The following is a 23233-nucleotide window of genomic DNA, read 5'->3' on the forward strand; positions in this document are numbered from 1 at the left end:
GAGAGAGAGGCATGGACATATATACACTACAAAAGGTAATGTAGATAGCTAGTGGGAAGCAGCCGCATAGCACAGGGAGATCAGCTCGGTGCTTTGTGACCGCCTGGAGGGGTGGGATAGGGAGGGTGGGAGGGAGGGAGATGCAAGAGGGAAGAGATATGGGAACATATGTATATGTATAACTGATTCACTTTGTTATAAAGCAGAAACTAACACACCGTTGTAAAGCAATTATACTCTAATAAAGATGTAAAAAAAAATAAAAATGCTAAACATTAAATGTAACAAAAAAAATAAACTTGCCCACACTTTTGTAAATAACTCATTATTAAAATCTCTTTAATAACCCTTTTGAATTTACTGTCTGTTTCCTGCCCCTCAACTGATACACAGTAATCTCCACACTTGCTTCATAATCATTTGTTGAGCTTTTTAGAAACATAGATTCCCAGATCCTACCCAAAACCGAGTGAAACAGAATCTCTATGCCTGGAGCTAAAGAACACGTAACTTTAATAAACAACCCAGGTGATTCTGACGCAACCATCCCCAGACCAGCATTTGGGAACAAGTGCTCTGCAGATCCTACCATACCAAAGAGAATCATCTGAAAACAAACATGGTGCTTCCAAAATACAACCCCAGCTATACTTCCCTCTAACACCAGAGCAACCAGTACTCAGAAAAAGAAGTGGATTCTCCATGGGGACATCCAAAGCTGAGGAAAACGAGCATATGGTCTGCAGTGATAGGAGATGCTCCTGAGCACATTAAGTAAATGCTCAACTACCCCTTTCACATTTGATTAGATCCTCATTTGAAAATCACTTTTCAACCATTTTGCAGGAAATGAAATCAATTTCCACCTCCATCTGGTGCCAAAATTAACAAAGTGGAAAATGCCGACCTGCTTAGGCCTGTCCAGCTTCAGCTTAGAGTAGGCACCAGAGCACCCAGTGCCTTTCAGCCTTGGAGAAATGAGCCTGTTTATTCCTGAAGACCATGAGCCTCTGGTAGGACCAACGGATATACAGAACCAAGAGCCCAACCTGCTACAATCTCTGAGGATCTATTCTTCGTTCCAAAGCCAAAGGCATCAGGAGATGGGCTAAGTTGACCATCTGTTCTTCTCTCTGATAATATGTAATTAAGTAATTTATTTATTCAGCGCTTGAACCCCCTCCTCTCGCCTCCCATTAGTCAGGGATGATTATGCCAGATCCAGCTGTAGGTAACATATTGCACACTCAGATGAGCGCTGTGCTACAAAGCACTCTGCTAGCCTCCTGGCTATGGCCACCTCTCAGACCCTACCATAGGAGTGACTGCGTGAGGCTTGCTGCTCTGCCAGCTTTGCTCTCTTCCTCAACGATTAGGCAGCACTTTCCTGCTGTGCATCAAACCATTTACTGTGCATATTTAATTCATTTGTTCAAAGATGAATTTACCCACATTCTCTGATCACTTCCACGAAGCCAGCTTACTGGCTAGGCAGCACCGATGGATTTGTCCCATCTGGCAAATTTTATCTAAAAATGTAAACAAACATAAATGTACCCAGAGCCTGACGCACGGCTTTAAAAGCAATGGGATTGACTCCATAAGCCTCCGGCTAAACTTAGAGCTGAAACTATGATTACATATAGCATATGTAATGTTTTGCATATTACATGTAATGTTTTGCGTATTGCATCTGTTATTGTGGCCTGACCAACAAATATGTCCCTTTTTCTGATAGTGGCTTTTTAATATTTTAAAGGGGAACCATCACTCCTTACCCTATGTCCCTGCAGTTTCAATGGGTCTGACATGATCCAAGGTTGTGCTTATGACCTTGGCCAACCCAATAAATGCAAATTCTAAAAACAGTTGAAAAAATGGAGCTTCTTCCACTGAGGTCTAAGAAGATATCCAGGTTGCTTGGGTCATCCTGGTGATAATCTAGCCATCTAAGTATTAGCCGGCTGAATACAATCAATCAAAAAGAACCAGAACTCAGAGATGAAGAGACCAAGTCCTCAGCAAACAAGTCACCATTTGAGCCCCAGATCCTGCCGCCGCTATACCTATTCCAAGCCTTTTCTGGTATGTGAGCCAATAAATTCTTGTCATTGCTTAAGTCACTTGGTTACTTTTTAACACTTGCAAACTTAAGAATTTTGATTAATATATTTCTTTATTTTAAATGTGATAGGTCACTGTAAAACCTCAACCGTTCAGGCATGGATTGGGATAAATTCACCTGAGCTTAGCATATTAGCATATTCTTTTTTGTAATAGATGGTACAAATGGAAGTTAGTAAATATAAATCAGTTCCTGAAAAAGTAACTTCAAAACAGTAATTCCAAAACCATAGATTCTTGAGAATAGGAAAGGGCTAAAGGTTATTGTAGTACAAACTAATGGTCAATGATATTAGTTCCCTAACAGTGACATTACTCAAGTGGAGGCTGGAGGACACTTGCCCAAGATACTGTAAAGAGTGGTATTAGGGCAATGAAGATATTTGTTTGACGTCCACAAAGCTTGCTGTGGTAAGCTGAATAATGGATCCCAAAAGATATCCCTGTCCTAAACACTGGAATCTGTGAATGTTACCTTATATAGCAAAGAAGAATTTTACAGATATGATTAAGTTAAGGATCTTGAAATGGTAAGGTTACCCTGGATTATCTGGGTGGGTCCTAAATGTAATCACAAGTACTGAAACCTACATTTAGAGTCTGAGAACTTAACTATTGCAGATAAGATAATGTCTACCTGTGTTTGATTGCTCCCACTGATGAGAAAAGGACAAAGTCGTCAACCATTTGTAAGGTGGACTATCTTTTCATGTGCAGCTGCCTCTAGTCAGCAAGAGGTTTTCCTCATATCAAGCCCAAATTTACCTCCTTCTATAACTTCCGTCAGTTGTGAAGCTTTCTGAAGAGACAGAGGATATATTTGATAGGTTTTCCACAACACAATCCATCACACCCCTTTAAGTTTTCTTAAGTATATAACTGTATCGAATCAACACATTATACACCTTAAACGTACACAATGTTATATGTCAATTATATCTCAATAAAGCTGAGTAAAATATATATTCTTTGATTTAGCAGCAATGTCATGGAAAAAATTACACATACTTTCAATGTAAGGATAACATCTATGGAGTATACATGAAATAATTCAGCAAGAAAAGTTAATTTTAGGGCTTCAAGCAAAAATATCAGATCAGATAACTGGAATACCTCCTGTTATGAAATATATAGATATTCTGGTTAAAAAATCACAAGTATCCTTTTAAATACATGTCTGAGCTTAAAACTAAGGAAAATCCCCAGGAATCAAAAATGAAGATGGAAGGAAACTCAGTGAGACAGTACCAAGTTGTCCTGGTTTGGTGATTGGGGAAGGGATTGGTCTGGTCTCAGCCCAGGGTCTTCGATTTTAATAGCTGCACACATAGGACATAAGACCTGGGACCTATGTGAAACAGACAGTTGAAAATGAGACCTTCACCCTTAATCTAGAACCTTCAGAGGACTGCACTTTCAATTAAATGGTGTTTTATATGCTCACTGGCACAGGAAGGTAATAAAGAGGCAGATGCAGTTCTACATTCCAGGCAGGAGGAGTGGGGGAAGCCTTCCCTGAAAATTCTTAACCTGAAGCCTTTCTTCCCATGAGTCTGGGTTTATTTTATACTGTCTTTGCAGGGCCCTGTATTCCTAAGGCAAGAAATTAACATAAAAAGTTATCCTGGAACACCTGGCAGGAGAAAAGGAGAAATTTACCTCAGTAGAGAAAGACTCAGCCCAAACCGCATAAAAATCCCATGGAGAAAGCTCTACTGGTAATGCACATGCAAAACAAAATTATAGAGCTCAAGAGGAAAAATCTAATGTTCATGATAAATCAGCAGATAAAAAGAAGAACTAGATGCCCCACCCCAAAACTTCAGATAATAAAACTGTCAGAGATCATTTCTTTTTAAGTATGCTTAAAATGATTAAAAGGACAGTGTATTGAAAACATGCAATTAATTCTGGTCCTTCCCAAAACCCTTCTAAAATATAGTAAACCTTTTTCCTCCCTAAGGCATAAACACACAGATGTAAAAAGAAAAAAAGTAAGAACTAAACAAAAAAATTTTGAAGGATGGAAAGCTGATGGACAAGTGATAATTTACTAGTAGACAAGAAAAGGCTACATTCTAAAGTAACAATCAGAAAAGCCAAGAAGTACCCAATTTACCCTACAGATAACACCGCCATAGTCAACAAGCCTCACACATATGCTCAAAATATTCATAACCCCACTGGTACATAGGAGCAGATGACCCAAGTATGGGCTAATATTTGAGAAAGAAGATGTGAAAGTCAGACTATACCTGAATTGCAACTCTGCAACTTTGTACTATGTACAAGTATTTACCCTCTTTATGTCTCAGCTTTGTAAAATTAAGAAAATGATATCTCCAATAGTTAAAGTGAAGATTAAATAAGTTAGTATGTATTAAATAAGTTAATATGTATAATGCACTAGAAGAGGAACTAGTGCAGAGTCAGTGTTTAATAAATGGTTGCTACTACAGTTGCCATTGTTGTCTGAAGAGAGGACAAAATGAAGACACTGAAGCCAATTAGAGAAAATGGAGATCATATAGGGTGAAAAAAAATATTTTAAATTAATAATATCCTCAGAGAGATAAAATATCTTGGCTATTGTGCTCAGGAAAAAAGAGCATACGTTTATTATTTTTTTTAAATATATACTCAGAGAATAAATACAGTCAAAAGAAAAAACAAAAAAGGTTTCAAGAAATCTCTAGAAATTTGGAATGGTGGGAAAAGGATATCTGAAAAACCACTCTATAAAAACAGTGGAGGGGCTTCCCTGGTGGCGCAGTGGTTGAGAGTCAGCCTGCCGATGCAGGGGACATGGGTTCGTGTCCCGGTCCAGGAAGATCCCACAGGCCGTGGAGCGGCTGGGCCCGTGAGCCATGGCTGCTGACCCTGTGCGTCCGGAGCCTGTGCTCCGCAACGGGAGAGGCCACAGCAGTGAGAGGCCCACGTACAGCAAAAAACAACAACAACAACAACAGTGGAACACTAGCAAAAATTGTCAAAATCAACTTATTCAGACCACTGGAAATTAAAGAATGACATAAAACAATCCAAGGAGTGTTTATTCAAGGAAAACATCTGAGTCTCATAAGGACAATGAGATTTGTGGTGTTTTAATGTAACCTATTCCTAACCTATTCCATCACCCTCTACCCAGCTCTGCAATAACCTTGAAAACCAACAGTCTAACAAAGAGAATAGCTGTGGAAACCAGCAGCCTTAGGGAATTCAGGTGTTATACTAAGAAATATCTAATTAACACAAAGCAAAACAGTATGGAGGGACTTCCCTGGTGGTCCAGTGGTTAAGACTCCACGCTCCCAATGCAGGGGACATGGGTTCGATCCCTGGTCAGGGAACTAGATCCCACATGCTGCAACTAAAATATCCCACATGCTGCAACTAAAGATCCCACATGCCACAACTAAGATCCAAGCAGCCAAATAAATAAATATTAAAAAAAAAAAAAACAGTATGGAGGAACAGAGAAACAAAAAGGACAAAAGACATAGAGATATAAATAGCAAACCTGCAGACATAAATCCTACCTTGGCAGTAATCTGCACTAAATATAAACAGGTTAAACACTCCAATCAAAAGGCAGATATTGACAGATGCATTTTTTAAATATATATATTCCAACTATATGTTGTCTACCAGAGATACACTTTACACTCGAAGACACAAGTAGGTGAAAAGTAAAAGGACAATAAAAGACATACCATGCAAAGAGTAACCAAAAGAAGTTGGAGTGGATATACTTTTATCAGGCAAATTAAACTTTAAGACAAAATTGTTATTACAGAAAAAGGTATTTTATAATGCTGAAAAGATCAATCCATCAAGAAGGCATAACGATTATAAACATATATTCAACTAACACAGCCCCAAAATAAATGTAGTCAAAACTGAAATAATTAAAGGGAGAAATATATAATTCAACAAAAATAGCTGGAGACTTCAAATCCCCACCTTCAAGAATAGATAGAACAATTAGACAAAAAAACAAGGGAACAGGGCTTCCCTGGCGGCGCAGTGGTTGAGAGTCCGCATGCCGATGCAGGGAACACGGGTTCGTGCCCCGGTCCGAGAAGATCCCACATGCCGCGGAGCGGCTGGGCCCGTGAGACATGGCCGCTGAGCCTGCGCGTCCGGAGTCTGTGCTCCGCAACAGGAGAGGCCACAACAGTGAGAGGCCTGTGTACCGCCAAAAAAAAAAAAAAAAAATCTGTAGGGTAAGCTGGCAGACTGAAAATTCAGGTAAAAGATAACACGGCAGTCTTGAGTCCAATTCCACAAGGCAGGCCAGGCAGTCTGGTAACTCAGGCAGGGTTTTCATGCTACAATCTCAAGACAGAATTGCTTCTTCCTTAGGGAATCTGTCTTTGCTCGTAAGGCCTTCAGCTGATTGGACGAGGCATCCCCTCATTATGGAGAATGATCTACCTTACTCAAAGTCTACTGCTTGCAAATGTTAATCTCATCTAAAAAATACCTTTTTTTTTGCGGTACACGGTCCTCTCACTGTTGTGGCCTCTCCCGTTGTGGAGCACAGGCTCCGGACCCGCAGGCTCAGTGGCCATGGCTCACGGGCGCAGCCACTCCGCGGCATGTGGGATCTTCCCGGACTGGGGCACGAACGTGTGTCCCCTTCATCGGCAGGCGGACTCTCAACCACTGCGCCACCAGGGGAGCCCATGGAGGAATCTTAAATGCATATTACTAAGTGAAAAGAGGCCAATCCAAAAAGGCTATGTACTGTATGATTCTAAGAATATGATATTCTGGAAAAAGCAAAACTATAGACACAGTAAAAAGATCAGCAGTTACCAAGTTTTTGGTAGGTAGGGAGGGATGAATACATGGAGCACAGGACATTTTTAGGGCAGTGAAAATACTCTGTATAATACTGTAATGATGGGTACATGTCACCATATATTTGTCCAAAACCATAGAATGTACAACATTAAGAGTGAACACCAAGGTAAATGATGGACTTTGGGTGATTATGATGTGTCAATGTAGGTTCGTCAGTTTTAGCAGATGTACACTTATGTGGGAGATGCTGATAATGGGGAGAATATGCATGTGTGGGAGCAGGGGGTATTTGGGAGACCTCTGTACCTTCCCCTCAAGTTTGCTATGAAAAAAATTTCTCTCTAAAAAAAAGTCTTAATTAAAAAATTATGGGCTTCCCTGGTGGCGCAGTGGTTGAGAGTCCGCCGGCCGATGAAGGGGACACGGGTTCGTGCCCAGGTCCGAGAAGATCCCACATGCCGCGGAGCGGCTGGGCCCGTGAGCCATGGCCGCTGAGCCTGTGCTTCCGGAGCCTGTGCTCCACAACGGGAGAGGCCACAACAGTGAGAGGCCCACATACCGCAAAAAAAAAAAAAAAAAAAAAAAATTATAATAAAAGTGGCAAGTAGGAGGGGAAAAGAAGGATAGAGTATGATGAATGCCAGGGCAAAAGTGAAAACAAAATGCAATGAATGTACTGAGGTCACATGTGATTAGGCAAGTGTTACTCAGCAGTGTTTTTTTTTTAATAAACCTTATGGTACTTTTCCACGTGTTACCACCTACTTCACCCTCATTCCCATCTACACAAATACAAAGGGGGGGATGGGGTAACTACAGTTAGGACTTCACTTAAGGAACTGAAAACTCACCAGTCTTCACAGATCTGATTGCTGTACATCCAACCATGTTCTCTACAAAGAGAAACAGCAGCTACTGCTGCTGGTTTAAAATACGATGTCATATCTAGTGGTGAAATAACATTTAGAAGACTCTACTTTAGATCTGAGTATATATGGTGGGGAGAGAGAAGGAGGCCAACTTTTTTTTTTTAATAAATTTATTTATTTATTTTTGGCTGCATTGGGTCTTCATTTTGCTGCGTGTGGGCTTTCTCTAGTTGCAGCGAGAGGGGGCTACTCTTCATTGCAGTTCGCAGGCTTCTCATTGCAGTGTCTTCTCTTGTTGCACAGCACGGGCTCTAGAGGTGCGGGCTTCAGTAGTTGTGGCATGAAGGCCCAGTAGTTGTGGCTCACGGACTCTAGAGCTCAGGCTCAACAGTTGTGGCGCACGAGCTTAGTTGCTCCGTGGCATGTGGGATCTTCCTGGACCAGGGCTCAAACCCATGTCCCCTGCATTTGAAGGCAGATTCTTAACCACTGAGCCACCAGGGAAGTCCCAGGAGGCCAATTTTTAAGAAAAATCTTACTTGTCTGGTGGGACTCATGCTTTATCTCAAACACAAATGTGCTATTAAGTGAATCTAAAATAAGTGATACAAATCCCTCTACTGAGCCAGTGGGAAATTCCAACTTTTGTAAGTTGGGAAGTGCTAAACCAGCAACCTTTTAGAAAAGAGTATCTGTCTTTTTGAGCTGTTTCTGGGGAACTGCATATAAAGCATTCTGAAAACAAAAATACTTCCCAATTTTTCCAGGATTTGTTTGCCATCTTGATACAAGGCTACCCAGGACAGATACTGTCAGGGCTCAAAGTATTTTCAGGATTATACTCACAGTTGAAATGTTCTCCAATATGGTATCTGAATATCAAAACCAAGACAGCCCTTGAGGAGACTTAAAAAAAAAAAATTCCTTAATTTTTTAGTCCCTACAAAATGTCTAAAGGAATTATTTTCTCTACCAATATTCCTATCACTTAATAATTTGACAGGCCTTTCTGAAAAATGTCTTTAGCAGATTTACAACTAGAAGAACTAGGCATATTTTGATTGACTACAGTAAGCTACAAAGTGACATAATTCTGATTGATTTTAGGTGGGAAAGAAAAACCATATTGCTAAATGTTTCTGTCTTCTTATGGGTGGGAAGAGTAATTGCTGGTCAGGTCCCAGGGGTTTCAGAAATGGTTAAGTACCCAAACTTCATTTTCTAGTTAAATCTTTGAGTCATTCTTCTGATGATTAATTCAGCTTTGCAAAAATATACTCTTGTGGCAACTTATTTGGAATAAGAAGTCAATGACAAAACCTTAACTTTCTTTTTTCCCTCTCCCGTTGCAGAGCACAGGCTCCGGACGTGCAGGCTCAGTGGCCGCGGCTCACGGGCCCAGCCGCTCTGCGGCATGTGGGATCTTCCCGGACCGGGGCACGAACCCATGTCCCCTGCATCGGCAGGTGGACTCTCAACCACTGTGCCACCAGGGAAGCCCCAAAACCTTAACTTTATTGAGCTTATATGTTGACACAACTGTCAAAAGATAACTAGATTTTTTTAAGAAAAGATTAACTTATACATGACAAATTCAGGAAAGATGACTAAAGGGGAGTTAACAATGTTTGGAGTATATTCCTAATATGGGGAGGCTATTAGAGACTGAATGTTTATGTCCCCTCAAAATTCACATGTTGAAGTCCCAACCTCCATGTAATGGTATTTGGAAAGGGGGTCTTTGGGAGGTAATTGCGGTTAGATGAGGCCATGAGGGTGGGGCCCTCATGATAGGATTAGTGTTCTTACAAGGAGAGACACCAGAGAGTTTCTCTACACACACACACACACACACACAAAGAAGAAAGGTCATGTGAGGACACAGGGAGAAGGCAGTCATCTGGAAGCCAGGGACAGAGGCTGCACCAGAATCTGACAGTGTTGGCACCCTGATCTTGGACTTCCAACTTCCGGAACTGTGAGAAAACAAATTTCTCTTGTTTAAGCCATCAAGTGTATGGTATTTTGTTCTGGCAGCCCGAGCTGGCTAATACAAGGACCGTATCCCAGAAGAAAGTATCATGCTCTAATATCCTTTAGCAGACATCTTTTGGGATTTGCCTGCCTAGCCCACATCCCTACTGCTGAGAACAGACACCCCCTTCACCCACAGGGTATTAATGGTACTCACTCTCCTGCCCATAACTAACTGGCCTAGGGGTAGACACCTGGCAAACCATGCTGCTCTGAGCCATACTAGAACCTAAGGCAAAAAGAAAAAATCAGTAATAGTGATCCTCCCTTTATTCAAAATTTTGTATTCTGTTCACCACGGAATTTTTTGCATTAATTTTTATTTCGTAAAATATTACATTGAAGTATTATTTATCCAGATTATTGATATTTTTAGTCATTGCCTTAAATTTTGCTGAGGCTCCACTCACCTAACCCTAGACCCATCCCTGCTGACAAAGTTAGGTATCCCCTGAATTTGAGAAATGGTCTAAGAAAGCCCAGTCAAGGGATCTTACACTGGCAGCCTCAAGACTCCATTTGGCCTGTAGACTCCAGTTGTGTGTGTGGTTTTGTTTGTTTGTTCTTAGATTTTTTTGATGTGGACCATTTTTAAAGTCTTTATTGAATTTGTTACAATATTGCTTCTGTTTCATGTTTTGTTATTTTGGCTGTGAGGCATGTGGGATCTTAGCTCCCCAACCAGGGATCAAACCCACACCCTCTGCATTAGAGGGCGAAGTCTTAACCACTGGACTACCAGGGAAGTCCCTTTGGTTGTGTTTAGTTTTACCTATACTAATATTGTTTAAGTTGAATGCTTTTAAGGAAGAAATGCACTCTGCATATTGCCACTGTCCCATTACTACCTGGTAATTAAGGTGTGGCCCAGCTCCTGACAGCCTTTGGGCCTGACTCTGACCTAGCGGGTGGGACTGGTCACTGAAATTGAGACCCTTTGAGGCCACCATATTCTGCACATGCAGAAAGATGCAGAAAAAGCCCAACTGCAGAAAGAAAAATGAAGTAGATGTGCGAGAGGAGCAAAAAGGAGACCTCCAGGAGAGAGAAGAGTATAAGCTTGACTACGGTGACTTTGAACTTCCTGTTCGTATCACCCACGGGCAGTTCTAATTCTACCTTCAGTCTGAATGAAACACCCATGTCCCTTCTCACTAACCACCCCTTGCTCTCCCACCTTCCTGGGCTAGGGCTCCTGATACGTGGAAACTAACAATCCTCACCAAGGCTCCTAATGAGGAAAAACCATTGTCCTTTCTTACTTTCTATTTACTGTAAAATGAGCAGATAAGCAATCCGCCAAGGAAGTTCTGTCCTGCTCAGGGTCGCCAACCTGTGCAAACAGCTGCCATTTGAAAGGAGGAATGATCTTTCACTCCACAGCCTTTGTTGTGTGGTTCATAACCCCGTCTGTGCCGCAGATATAGTTAACACTTAAAAACTGGAGAGCACAGAAAGGCTGGATGGAGACAGCCTCCAGGAGCTACAAAGAACACCCAGGCTCATACTGTGATTTACTATTGTTATAATTATTCGGAATCAATTTTAATCAAGAAACAGCATACCCATTTAAATAAAATGAAAAAATAAAAGCACTGGGAAGAAAACCAAAGTTTGATTCCAAGCAAAACTGAAGACTTCAGCCTCTGCAAAGAAAATCTAATTCTGCCAAAATTTAGTATATTTTACATTTAATTTTGCTCTGATTTATGACTGAATCTCCTGTACCAATGGTACATAAAAAACCATTAACTCTGTGGAGGCAATTGCTAGTTTTTATCATAAAAAATGCATACTGCTCATACCATTATTGCTTAGGAAATTAGGAAACACAGCTTCTAATACCCTGTGCGTGGAATACTGTAGCAAACCACTTAACTTGCAATAATAGAGTATTGACTGGGTACAGTGATCTGTGAGCCACGGCCACAGTCAGATTAAGCTATCATCACACTGTGCTCGATAGAGCCGCTCTTATAATACATTCATTCCACCTTAGCCAAAGAATAGCTAACAGATTAGCCACAAACAGGCTTAAGAGGCTCTTCCTGTAAAGTATATATTATTTTCCTTGTTTCACTTTGTTTTCAAATACTTAAACTACTGACTTCCTTTTTCCTCCTATCTGCAAAATCTTTAGGACTTTGGAATACTGTAAGCCCATGATTTAAGCAATATCTGAATTAAGAGAAGGTATTTCTGAGGCTAATTTCATGTTTATCCAAGAGAATCACCATCCAAAAGGTTGGATTATCATTTGCAGGTCTTGAAGGTGTGAGAGGATAAATTTAAGAGCTTTAAAATGCCGTTTAAGTGAGCCTCACTAGCCCAACGGCATCAAAGCACATATATGTGCATGCTCTTTCTGAATGCTGGCTGTGATCAGCACCTCCTCCCCCTCCTCCCTCTCCCTTCTTCCCTTTCCCCCTTTCCTCTTCTTCTCACAAACACACACACACACACACACACACACACACACACACACACACACACATATCACACATCACACATACACTCACTCACTCACTCACACATAGACTTTTCATTTTTCCCTAGTTAATCTGGGGAGGTGATCCAGCATATTACATAGTGACAGGATATGATATCTTCTGGTTCCTGTCACTATTCGTTAATGGACGCTGGAACATTTAGTCTAAAGCCTTTTCTTTGTATCCCAATTAGCACTGTGGACAGATCCTAAGTGTCTGTGGCAGATGAGCATTAATAACAAGAGAAAAAAGGCACCACCCTGGAAAATCTATCCAAGTTACAGGTCACAGGAGGGAAAGCCTCAGTGGGAGACATAAAAAACTGATATGCCCCCAAAACACTGCTCCTGTTTTACCGTAACTAGTATTACTCCGTTGATTTCAGGCATTACCTAAATGCAGTAACTATAAAAATATGAGTCTTTTGAACATATCATTGGGGTCAACTCTTCATAGGTTTCTCATGTTCCTGCAAGTTTTCTGAGCAGAGGCATTGACAGTTTTTGCCTAGACTATCTTGTCAAGAATGTTTGAATAGCAAACAGCCTTGGAAGCTAGAGATAGTATCTTCCTCTGGGACAGAGGACAGATTTGTTTCCTGACCAATGTAAGACAGATAATGTCTCCCTCTGAGACAAAAGTTGGTCAGGTTTATCAGCAGCCCCTTTAAAAAACTGGAGTTTCCTAAGCTTGGGGTTCCTCAACCATGACACAAACCCATTACATGCACAGCTATCCCATTGGACCTCTTCTGCATCATCCTTTGGACTTGGGGACAAGGGGAACCAAGGAAATCATGATGCTCATGCTGCCTGGGGAGCCATGAATAAGGAGGTCTGTTGTCTCTACCCTGGAGTCTTATGTTTTCAACCGGCATCCATGAAATTGTCGCAGGCTGACTCCTTAGTTTGCAAGTAAGTTAAAATTTCGGACAATCACAGCCCTGGACACTCACCACACTTAACAAATTAATATGTAACTTGAGAACAACCAACTCTTTCCTCACAGGAATAACAGATTGCTTGACTCCTGAATTGCAGTGGTTCTAAGGGATGTTTAAAATATTCCCCAGACGCTGTCACTCCCAAAAGAATGCTTCACACATGCCCATGAACTGATATGTCAGCAACAGCCACCACACAGAACTGCCATGTTCTCCCTCTCCTGCACCAACTGCCTCCATAGGTGTTTTGAGCTTCCCCCCAGCAACTTCTCACCACATCCACCCTGTGAATGCCAGTGTCCATGCAAGAGTATGGTCTCCAGAGAATCCTCCATGACGTCAATTCCAAAGGTGCCAAAACAGTGCTTAGAGACATCCATCTTTTCCATTCTGTGCCATAATGTGACACCGAGGTTCTGCAACACAACTGATTGGGCACCAGAATCCCTAAAGACTCTCATAAGAAAAAAAATTACAGCAACTACTGACCATTGCCCCATTAAGCAATGAACTCAAACCCATTCCACTGCATAGGCAAGAAAGACAAAACAACACCCTCATCGTTTTTGTCTCTCCTCCTCCTTGTAACCTTTATTGCAGCCAAACTACTCCCTCCAATTCAAACTAACAATCCAATGTTCTTATATCAAAGGATACAGACAGATTCTGGGCAAGTGTCCAAAGGTTCCATTCATCCTGGTAATAGTCTATTACAAACCCTTTTTGTTTATAAGACTATCTGCCAACCAAGGAGCAGAGAACTACATTAAAGAAAATGGAACACAAGTTGGATAAATACTGCAGAAGAAAACAGAGAGGGAAAAAAAGACAAAAAGAAATGTCCTAGACTGTAAAGATATACGGGAAGTATGCACCTAGGCATTTGAACACGTTCTTGGCAGTAAAGACAAGATTGTCAAGGTCATCTTCAGCCTTGAGCACCTCTATCCAGGGAAATAGTTCTTTGCACATGTACTCCAGGCTTTGAAACTGGTCATGCTTTTATCTAGGTGATGATGCTCATTTTTATATTCAAATATGCTAACTAGTAATTATGAAAGGCAGTACATGCAAAACATGGGCGGACTAGAGTAATCGCTCAATAAAAAACTAAAGAAAAACTGAGTTTTGCTACCTTTCATTTTTCTGTCTTCATCCTCCCAAAAAGAAGAAAACGTAGACTTGCTAGGGAACAAGAAAAGCATCTGGATCAGAAAGCCCCCCAAATTTCACATTCAATCCTGCCATCCAGACAAGGATTTAGAAGCGCTTTTCCTAAACCAATAATTGAGTGGTGCCTGCCAATTTCTCCCAGAACTTGGCTTTTCTTAACAAGCCATTCCACTGCCTTTATCCCTTTTGTTCTTTGCAATGAAAATAAGAAAAACTGGATGAATTGCACACAATCAGCAGGGATATCATGGGGGTAAAATTTGTGTAATGAACTGTAAAAAAAAAAAAAAAAGGCTTTTGAACCATGGAATTTTCTGAGAAAAATCCACAAATAAAAAATACCATCTAGAAAGTTGACAGTTTTATAAATTGCCCATAAAACAGTAATGCTCAAATTTTTTTTTACTAGCCTAGAAATTGTTTAGTTTTGATAGCAATGATCCAAGTAGCAAGGACTATATTTCTATGAGGAAAGTGGTAAACACGTAAAATGTAGCCAGGACCAATTTTTGCCAAAAAAAATCAAAGAAAGTAAGTTAATTAAAGACAATGAACTAACATCTCACGCAACTCAACCGTGATTTCACTGACAGATTTCTCAGGAAGGCTGTACCGTTACCCAGACCTCTGGATCTTTCCACTGCTCTGGTCCGGTTCTCTGAGTCCAAGTTTTATCCTAGTTTGATCACTGAAACAATGTTCAGACCACTTATGGTTTCAGAAGATCTAATAAGAAAATTTCTATCTGAATCTTGATCCTGAAAGAGGAGATTTGAGAAAATGTAGCAACCTTGTGAAACAGCCTCTCCCAAAGCTGAATCTACTCCCTGGGCGTAAGTTAAATTACTACAGAAGCACTGAGTGTTCTGCAGGACCATGGTATCATGAGGTCAACAGCACAGGTTTGGCAGAGGCCAGTCTCAGGTTCAAATCCCAGCTCTGCCAGCACGGCCCAGGTGGCCTTAGGAAAGTTATAAGAGATTTCATAAGCCCAGGTTCTGCTTCTCTGAGAGAGGGATACTAACATTCCAATACATGTCCTCCGTGAAACTCTGATGATCAACCATAATACATGAAGTAGAACTTTGCTATATAGCAGAATTGTCACAGATCTCAAACGACTTCAACACTAGCAGAAAGAAAAGCACCACTGTGGAATAATAGCTACTTTGATTGTGATGAGATAAAAAAAAAAAATCCCTACAGGAGAAAAGAGGGGTGTTAAGAAGAAAACAGTTATTCACAACTTCTCCTTCTGGAGGTATCTGTTTTACTTCTCCAATCTCTAAAAGCTGCTGAGGCTTCAGCTTCTTCTATGAACAGGAGCTGACCAGTGATGGGAAAGGATGCTCAGAACAGCAACAGGAAGTCATGTAATCAGCACTGGCTGAGAAGCCCTAAAATCTCGCCTGGGCTTCGCCCCTAATAGGCTGTACCTGGGGCCCTTGCTTAACCTCTCTGCGACCCCAAATTCTCAATTATAAAATGAGAGATTTGAACTGAAAATGTTCTAGAAGGTCCACTAGAGCTAACGAAAAAACATTCTAAATTTCCACGATGCTACTGCACAAAATACACAGATGACCCAAAAAAGATTGCAAGTCAGGTTACCTTTCCCCTGGAGAAACTGAGCTTGCGTTATAGGAAGCTCATGCCTTGTTTGGCAATGAGTGTCCTGATCCACGGCGCTGGGCATCCAGGTGACCCACATTTCTGTATAAATGCTTCTGCTGGTGCCAAGGGCTGCATGTGGCCTGGAACCAGAAAGGAAGAGATTAAATGGAAGGCACAAACACCTGCCTCAAAGCCTGCAGGGAGCTCTAACCATTCTGATGGGCCGTTTGTGGTAATTGTCCTGTCTTATCCAATAAACTGGCTCTTCAGGCACTGAGAGGTTGATGCCTGCTGTCAGTTGACCGTAATTCCAATCACCTCCATTGCAGATATATGTTTTATTTGCATCACACCTGTACCACCACAGACCAAGAGAGACCAATTAAACTATGATTAGCACATATGCCACCTAAATCTGACAAACGTCTGTTCTCAATGAAATTAAAGAACTGTGTTAGGGAAGGCCAGATGACCACTTGGGTGTGGGAGGGTGCTACCAATGACATTGAGAATATGAGACATGCAGAAATAGATCTAAAAGAAATAGGTTTTGTTAGTTGCATTTTCTATTGCTATTGATAGACAACTTTTGATAGCACATGCTCAGACAAAGGAGAGCATTCCATTTTAAACACCTGCTAGCAAATCAAGTGGCAAAAGAATAGGATCACATAGCTTGACTTAAATAAGTACATCCATTGCCGGGGCACCTGGGCAATTCGCAACTGGATACAGCATCATTTGGGCTATTGAAACGTAAAGCACAGATACAGACAAGGTCATTGCCGTGACTAATACATCATCCCAACTTGCCTCCCTGCCTGTATTAGTTAGGGCAACACCAGCTCCTCTTAAAAATAAAACTGTTAGGGCTTCCCTGGTGGCGCAGTGGTTGGGAGTCCACCTGCTGATGCAGGGGACGTGGGTTCGTGCCCCGGTCCGGGAAGATCCCACATGCCGCGGAGCGGCTGGGCCCGTGAGCCATGGCCGCTGAGCCTGCGCGTCTGGAGCCTGTGCTCCGCAACGGGAGAGGCCGCAACAGTGAGAGGCCCACATACCGCAAAAAAAAATAAAAAATAAAACTGTTAGCATCTAGTGAAAGTGTTCTAGGTGAGCAGGCTACTCTCCTCCACATGGAGATTTAGAGAACCAGAATCCTACTGTCTGGTGGCTCTGTCAATTCCTAGGCCCCTGGCGTCTCCTGTAACCAGATGACAGACAGGGGAAAGACATGGTCAAAGAGATACTGGTTTCTTAAAACTCTGGCCCAGGAAATAATACCTCTGCTCCTTTGCAAGAGCAGTCACATGGCATATCTGGATGCCAGGAGGACCAGGAAATGTAGTCCCTAGGTGGGCAACTTCTTCCCAAGGTTGATCCTATACCATGGAAGGCACAGCACTCAATTTTGGTGGACGGCTAGTCTCTTCTACAATCACATACTCTCATATAGAAATGTGTCTACTTGGGAGCCAGTTTTTACAGCCCAATCATTTCAATTGTACTTTATCATTGACTAGATATGTTACATCCCAACTTCCTGCTTTTTCCTGGTCAGTAACTTCATATGGCTATCACACTGAATGTTTTTTCAAGGTATTCGAGGATACCCAACCAGACAATAAAGATGCCTCAGAAGTGTACTATTAGGAGCGAGAAGAGCATACTATTGCCTTCCTCATGAGGAAAGAGAAACTATTGATTTGTCTTCATTTTTTTGGTCACTCTGCTTTCAAGCTTTACACCCATAGGGTGACAGGCTGGTTATAGTGTCTAACTCTGCCTCAGGAACCTGGATCATGATGTGAGCCCAACACCAGCTTTGCCACCATCATCAATAGTAGATTCTCACTCAGGCCAAAATCAGGGTCACAGCTCATGGCTCTGTGAACTGTGGGAAGGGAGTATAGATGATAGAGGCTGTGGTCGAAGATGATTGCCAGATGGCATAAGAGAGAAGGAAAGATATATTAAGAATGTCTTATTCAGTGTATCAGTTAAAGTCTCAAAATCCTGCTTGCCTTCTTAATTGAATTCTATCTTTGATACCACTTTTAGGATTGAAAGAGCATCCTGGGATGGCTGAACTTTGTTATAGAAAAAAGAACACCAAGTCATAAATGTAAAAACAGAACAAAAAACCTAAAAACTTGTCATTTATAAGAACTGCACCGAAGGAAGCACGAGACTGTTCACCAGCCAGGTGATAGGAACCACCACTCCCCCGTTTCTTAACATGCTGAAATGACAGTGTTCCTTTTGTTCCTGAGTATAGCTAAGATCCCCACCAAGATATGTCTTATGGACAGCAGGTAGAAGTAGCTTACGTCACTCAAGTAGGGAAGATGGGACCATGTGACTTTCAGCAGAGGAGGAAAAGGCAGATCTTGTAATCATAAGCTAGCCAACTTTTAAAAACCTATTTAAAAGGAATTCTGATAACACTCATTTTGATGAGATCAAAATATGCACATAAAGAACAGAATCTATGAGCTGCACTTTATGTCCAGGGTAGTAAGCCATTAAGGATCTCTGAGCTTAGAGTCTTAACTTATAAAATGCATGATGTATTTTAGAAGTTAAGAATGCATCAAGTTCTGTTGATTATAGAGAGTCTGATTTTCTAGTCAGCATCCACCAAAAGCAGCCACAGAAAATGCTTCTGTAGCACAGTTCTGCTGACTTATGATCCCTACTCTGCCGACTCTCATCTGCTTCTAGGCACAGCTGTTTCAGATGGAACAGTACTTTATGCAAACAGTGCGAGCCTGGCCTCAGAGCAAGAAAGTCCAAAGAAGAGGAGTTGGGGAAATCAGTCTTTTATAGTTGGAGCCAAGAATTTGGACCATCACCTATAATTTCAGATACCTGTGACGTTACAAGGCTTCCTCTTTGCTGAAATGCACTGCCTGAAGCAGATCTGAGAGAGATGTTATGGCAACCCTGTTCTCTGGGTCCCTGAAAACTTCCATGAGACTGCCAAGAAGATGAGCAAATCGGAGGATAATGAAGAAGGCTGTAGTATGCACAGTGCCTCATCTATCTTTGCTGAACCTCAAGGAGAAAACCGCACCCAAGTTGATGATTACAATATTAGAATCCATGTAAGCGTTTTTCGTTTGTTTGCTGGCTTGTTTTTCTATAGAGTTCAACAGTACAGACTTTCTATTAAAAACAAAAACTAAAGACAGTGAACCAAGCAGTAGAATTTCATATTCAACAAGATACATGTCATCAACAAGAGCAGGACCTTTGGAAAACTAAGAGAAATAGACCTTCTAAAGAACAACACTTCTCTTGGGACCCAACAGAATGTTTTACAGAAGTCAACCTCCTGCACTCGGCTCCTGGCGGATGGCTACCAACTGCTATAATCCTACATCTTCCAGGACTTTCGAAGGCTAGGATTTGATCCATAAGGCAAAGTATAAATTGTAGTGTTTAAGAACAAAGCCTTTGGAGTAAGTCTTTCTTATTTCATATCATGGCCTCACCACTTACTGAATAACTATCAGTAAGTTACCTAATTTCTATTAAGCCTAATTCACACATGGGAGAAGGAAGAGCTGAAGATATATATTTTTAAATATATATATATATATATATATCTTTATAACAACAGTTACCTTTGGATAGAGGGACTAAGCATTAAATTATTTTATTTACTTTATCTGCATTTGCTAAAAAATTTTACAATTGAGCATATATTATTTTTATAAAAAGAAAAACAAACATGTCATATAATAATAAACTTAACTAAGGAAACTGGAACTTAATGAAATAATGGTTTTAATAGAGTAATTCGTGATAAATCCAAGCAATAGCTAGATCCCAACTTTGTTCCTCTAAATACTGTCAAAATGCCAAAAGTCAATTTGAAAATCAGTTGATGGGCTTCATTCTAAATAAAGGGAAACAAAACCACAGCACAGTGTAACAAATAAAATTACAAAACCTCCCCATCTCACCATTGGTCACTCGATTCCATTCCTCCAGGCCTTAGCTAGCATGGTAACTGGCTCCCTTGACAGTCCCGTAATGCCTCCTGTACCAGACTCTGTGCTGTTATCCAGATATATACCTCTCAGGACTTCCACAAAACTGTCCTTCCAAAAGATTCCAGCAAAATGAAACATTCTGCTGGAATGTTTTTAAACAAGTTATGGAAACACAGAAAGGACGTTTGCTTTCAAAGTTTTAGCCTATTCCAAGGACCCTGTTGAGATTTTTGGCTCATTCTCCAACAGCCCTGACACAAAACTCAACTGATAGAGGCAGTCCCGCTTCATGATGGCTGACTGAACATGGAAGGTGCATCAGCCAACCTGATCATTGAGGAACTTCAGGAAGATAGAAAAAACACATCATATGATTGACAGTGAACTCCCGAAGAACTTACAACCTACAACCTACAACCTCAGGCAAAAGAGAAGACCAACAGAACTACAGAATAATCCCCAAGTAAGAGAATCAGGTACAGTAGCAAGCTTCAGCAGAGTCAACAAATCTTGTGATTGTCCATGAGAAAATTAAAGTGCTAGAGAGCAGCTGCAACGGTCCCTGCTTTCAAATCATCTTCAATACATTTTGAATGAAAGCCTCAAATACAACCCTCTAAATAAAGTGGAAGATATGCCCCCAAAAGACAACTCAAGCAAGCACTGGAACACTATGTTGCATGAAAGTCCTAGCATCCAAAGTTAAGCTACTCATGCACCTAAAGAAAAGGCTACACGGCCCAATGTCTCTCTCCCCTTCTGCCCTACACAGCTGTAGAGCCACAGATCCTGTAATCATAACTGAATTATCTACCATAAGAACAGCTATTTTCATTTATGCTGAAGAAGTCCATTCCAACTACTAGTACTGATCAATCTAGACCCCAAATTATAAATATAAGAATGCCAAAATAACAAAACTTATGAGGAAAACTAACAAATGAAAGAGATAAAAGGCTGAAAACCAAAATAACCAATCCCTGTAAATGAGCTTATGAACAATAGTGAATATAAATTTAAATACATAACAATTATCCTCAAGAGATTTGATAGGACTTACAGCTATAAAAGAGCACTGTGAAAAATGATCATCAGTCAGCAAATTAAAAACAAGATTGCTAAGATTTTTTAAAAAAGGAAATAAATCAACAAAATAGCAAAATGGACATCAACTAAAACTGCATTAGCAAGGTGAAAATCCATCAAATGGACCAAGAGATAGAAATTATAAGAGAAGTGGCAAAAGTCATGATAAATCTTAAATCTTTCAAGACAGATCTTAGAAAGCCAGTATCTCTCTACCATGAGTTCTAGAAGAAAAGAATGAAAAACATGGAGAGGGAATATAATGATAGAAATAAACATCAATTTTCCTTGACTTAAAGAAATTTTCCACAGGACATGGCCCACTGTAGAAAAGATAGCTAGTTGTCTCACTATATCCATTCTCCCTTTCTTCTCTTAAGAAACGCCCTGGGAATTTTAGCTTATCACAGAGGACCAAGCTAAATACTTTCTCATCCCCTCTTGCTTATTGGTCATGTGACAAAATTCTACCCAATAAGATATGGGATGAAGCAATATGTGCAACTGTGCGCCATTGTCTTAAAGAAAAGAAAAATGCCTTCCACTTTCTCTTTCCTCTACCCATTGGCTGGAGTACAGATGTAATGGAACAGATGTTTTAAATCAAAGATCAGCAAAAACAGCCATGCCCTTGTATTTACTTATTTTCAATGGCTGCTTTTGCACTATAATGGCAGAGGTAAATAGTTGCAACAGAGGCCTTACGGTTCATAAAGTCTAAAATATTCACTGTCTGTCCAGTTATAAAAAAAGTTTGCCATCCCCTGGTTAGAATTTTAAAGACTGAAAGCATACGTGTTGGTGATGATATGAAGCACCTGGAATACTCAGGCAATGCCAGTTGGAGTGTAAAGTGTTACAAGCATTTCCTAAAACTGTTTGAAAAACAGTTGGAATAAAGTAAAGTATACAGCTGCCCTGTTACCCAGCAATTTCACATCTCTATATATTCCCAAGATAAATAAGTATGTGTTATGTGTGCATGTGTGTATATATCCACAAAAGGCATGTTCAAGACTGCTCAGAGCTGCTTAACATCACTAATTATTAGAGAAATGCAAATCAAAGCCACAGTGAGGTATCACCTCATACCAGTCAGAATGGCCATCATCAAAAAGTCTACAAATAGTAAATGCTGGAGGAGGTGAGGAAAAAAGGGAACCCTCCTACACCATTGGTGGGAATGTAAACTGGTACAGCCACTACGGAGAACAGTATGGAGGTTCCTTAAAAAAACTAAAAATAGAACTACCATACAATCTAGCAATCCCACTCCTGAACATATATCCAGAAAAGATGAAAACTCTAGTTCGAAAAGATATATGCACCCCAATGTTCATTGCAGCACCATTTACAATAGCCAAGACATGAAAACAACCCAAGTGCCCATCAACAGACAAATGGTTTAAGAAGATGTGGTATATATATACAATGGAATATTAACCATAAAAAAGATTGAAATATTGCCATTTGCAGCATAATGGATGGACCTAGAGATTATCATACTAAGTGAAGTAAGTCAGGCAGAGGAAGACAAATACTATATGATATGTGGAATCTAAAAAATAATACAAATGAATCTATATACAAAACATTAATAGACTCACAGTCTATTAATATCACATAGAAAACAAACTTATGGTTACCAAAGGGGTGAGAGAGGGAGGGAAAAATTAGGAGTATGGGATTAACAGATACAAACTATTATATATAAAATAGATAATCAACAAGTATTTACTGTATAGCACAGTGAACTTTATTCAATATCTTGTTATAAACTATAATGGAAAATAATCTGAAACAACATATATATAAAAAAATGAAACACTTCGCTGTATACCTGAAACTAACACAATATTGTAAATGAACTATACTTCAATAAAAAATTTTTAAAATAAAAGTTTAAAAAAGACTGCTCAGAGCAGTTTTATTCATTATAATTGAGTGGATAAACATATTTTGATATATTCATACAATGAAAAACTACACAGCAATAAAAAGGAACAAACTACTGGTATGCCCAAAGACATGAATGGAACCCCAAAACATACTAATGAGTGGAAGACAGACACAAAATAGAATTTACTATATGAT

General features: G+C 40.4%; 1 long non-coding RNA gene across 1 annotated transcript in view; it reads right to left on the reverse strand.

Moving 5' to 3' along the window:
• The window catches only part of LOC137220893 (uncharacterized), a 35318-nt gene extending 19145 nt beyond the window's left edge, over positions 1-16173 (reverse strand). Inside the window, exon 1 of the long non-coding RNA XR_010941831.1 lies at positions 16053-16173. This is a non-coding gene — a long non-coding RNA (uncharacterized lncRNA). The remainder of the gene's footprint in view (positions 1-16052) is intronic.
• Between the last annotated feature and the right edge of the window lie 7060 nt (positions 16174-23233).

This window comes from Pseudorca crassidens, chromosome 3 (assembly GCF_039906515.1).
Source record: "Pseudorca crassidens isolate mPseCra1 chromosome 3, mPseCra1.hap1, whole genome shotgun sequence".
Taxonomy (NCBI): domain Eukaryota; kingdom Metazoa; phylum Chordata; class Mammalia; order Artiodactyla; family Delphinidae; genus Pseudorca; species Pseudorca crassidens.